Source organism: Phalaenopsis equestris, unplaced genomic scaffold, assembly GCF_001263595.1.
Source record: "Phalaenopsis equestris unplaced genomic scaffold, ASM126359v1 Scaffold000777, whole genome shotgun sequence".
Lineage (NCBI taxonomy): Eukaryota > Viridiplantae > Streptophyta > Magnoliopsida > Asparagales > Orchidaceae > Phalaenopsis > Phalaenopsis equestris.
The window spans coordinates 411,529-414,887 of record NW_018165217.1 but is presented as its reverse complement, the minus strand read 5'-3'; positions in this window follow the sequence as shown (position 1 = coordinate 414,887).

Here is a 3,359-nt window from a genome sequence, read left to right as displayed (position 1 = left end):
TTTTTTCTCAAATGAATTTCCAGATTCTTAATACTTCAAAGTATAGTTTCCTTTACTTTAAATAGTTAATTATAATTTTATTCTCTTATACTAAATATCTTAAGTTACAAAATTAATTTTCATTACAAAAATATTTCTTTAAATCTACCATAATATTTAAATAGCTACAAAATATAGTTACCTGAATTAAATTCACTACATAAAATCATATAAATAATTTTTGAAAATATTGAAATAGAGGACATCTAATAGTTAATCTTTTTCTTCCCTCCCCCAAACTTAAATTTTTAAATATGAAATAAAGGTGGAAAGAAAATACTATAAATATAAATCATACCTCAGTATTGTAGGCATCTTTATCATTCTGAAATTTTTGCAGACTTTCTCAAATTTTTACTTCACCTGGACTGTAATATTAGGAGCTTTTTATACATATAAATCATTAGAGGAATTTTTGGGAAATGAAATTTTTAAATAAGTATAAAAACTAAAAAAAAACATACAACATTTCCTAACACAATTACAATGCTAAACAAAAGACAACAATACTAAAATGAAAATAAATATCACATCGCATTGCAATCCACAAAGTACTGAGCAAAATCTACAACTTACACATGCACATTTCTACTACCACATTAAACATTTAAAAAAATAAAATTATCTAAGTACACAAAATGAAAGTCCAAATACATAAACATCCATTTCTCTTATAAAAGATTACATAAAATAAAAATACAAACATAAGTACATCAATTTCATTATAAACATCAAAATCCCAAGCTATTTCATCGTTGCCTTGATCAGCAGGTGGATTGGGTTGATACTGAGCATATCGAGGGCATTCAAGGAATGTAACATCAGGCTCTCCTCTGTAGTGCCGGGCCTGAGCGTCATAATAAGCTATCTCAAAATTGGAATGCCTCTACAGGTACTCACTATCATAATCATGTCGGCGTTCTAAACCTCCAATCCTTTCATTTATTAAATCTATGCTCTTCCTTTGCAAGGTCAACTCATTCATCAAATCTGTTAAGGTAGGGGAGCTAGAAGGAGGAGGAGGGTCATAACTTGTAGAGGGGACATCTCTACTGGTAGAAGGTTCCTGACTCCTACTTCCAGTTCTCCATTTCTCATGGGATACAGAAGTCTTCAAATTAGATTTACTAATGGGTTTCATAGAGTAAACCCATTCTTCCTCTCCAGCTTCCACTCTAGAAAGTTGGCAAAGTGTATAAATAAGTCCAGGATGTCCTAGACCTCCACTAGTCTCACTTCTTGTCGTAGTCAATATATTCTTAAAAATAATTCTCCCCACATTTATAGTTTTATTATTCTGAATACAGAAATTCAGAATAGCTCTATCTCTAGTTACCTCACTATGGTGATAATTCGGTAACAGAGTAGAGGAAATGAAATAGTGTCACGCCTTAGAGGTGGCATTAAACATGGAAGCAGAAAAGTTTACCCGTTCTCGCTGCTTTATCTTCCACGTTCTTTTCCCATCATTGAGAAAGTTGATCACATCATTGAGGGGGCCTTCCATCGTACTAAATAATTCATAATGGCAGTTGTAAGAATTTGGGACTTCATAGAAAGTGTTAATGTGAGAGGCGGTAAATTCCACAGGAAATCCACGCACTTGTACAATTCCCTCTTCAGAATAAATCACATTGGCGTAGAACTCCTTCACCACATTTGCATCGGCTTTATTGGTGGTGTAATAAAAGTTTTCCCACCTTCGCTCAGCAATAACCTGTTCAATTTCTTCTCTCGGACTCTAAAAAACTCGATCTTGTATACAGTTTTTTCCTTTAAGTATTGAAGTAAATCGAGTTTGAGCCATCACATTAACGAAGCGTGAATCGTCGAACTCAACTTTTTCTTTTGACGTGGAGCCATTTTTAATCTAATCAAATCAAAGAAAAATTCCAAAAATCACTTCTATTATGTAAATCATGGCTTCCAATGGTAATTCAAAGAGTTCAACATTAAAATCTATTAATTTCTTCCAAGATTTTCTTCACATTTTCAAATTTCGGGTTTCCTCAACGTGGAAGAAATACATGGTGAAGATCAAATATTTTTAACTTGGAGTGAAGCTCTTACCTAAAGAAGATCAAATCTGGTGTCAAAAAGCCTTGAAATCGTCTCCCAATCCAAGATTTACCAAGCCCAAATTCGAAAATGGTGTTTTTAAGAGGAAGGGGATGATGAATAGTGGCGGTTGACCGGTCAAAATCACGGTTGAAGAGGTATTTTTGCGATCTCGATCAATTCTAAGCCTAAACGATATCCGTTTAATCTTTATAAACATAATTTTGAATAGTTAATTGATGTACTTAACACATACAAACTTTCACAAAACATAACATCACATTTTTATATAAATTCCAAGGGGTACAACATGCGTTACATAACACACCTAAGTTTGGTATTTTATCAACCTCAATACATAAATTCAAAGTCGCAATCCAAACCACAACACTCAAAATGCTGAAAACAAAACATCCTATGCTTAGTCTCAACTATACAGAGATCTATCAACTATACTCAACTATACAGAGATCTATAAGCATAATTTTAAAACAAAGCAAACATAGTTCAAATCTAAACACACATAAACGTAAATGTAGCATAGTAAGTCTACTACTCGTCAGATTCTGTGCTCGTTTCTCCTCTAAGATCACCCATTGATTGCACATGAATGAAGAGATTGTAGAAGGGTCCGAAAGAAAATTCTTCAGTTGAATCCTCCTCAATTAATTTCATCCTCTTCATCAGCCGTATCAAGCTATCTTCTAAATGTCCAGTGTGATCGAAATGTTCTTTTATCCTCCAGTCTAGATGATCAAAGAAATCGGAGATATTATTTGTATTCATCATGTTTTGTACCTGTTTTTCCAATTTCTTAATTCAGCGCAGGATCACCATAGACTTATCTGGAACTAAGGGTTGAATTGGCAGTGAATTCTGAGATGATTGATCAACTATCATGGCCATGTCATTTTCATCTTCAAATGATGGGAATCTTTCAGTTGTATCCAAAGGTTTCTAAGGTAGCATTACCTTTTCCCAGTTTTCATAGGATACTTGAGACTGACTGCAAAGTGAGAAAATTGTGGAAGGGTGTCCAAGCCCATAAGTTGATCCGTGAACAATCAGGCCTAAAACTGACTTCACAATTATAGATCCAATATCAATCGACAGTCTCCTTTGGATGCAGTAATTAAGTCAAGAATGCCGCTTTCTTTAGAAACCTTACCAACCTTCATTGTCGGTAATAGTTTCGCAGAAATGAAGAAGTGACAGTGTGTAGAGACGGGATTCAAAAGTGTTGAAGAAAAACTAACATACCC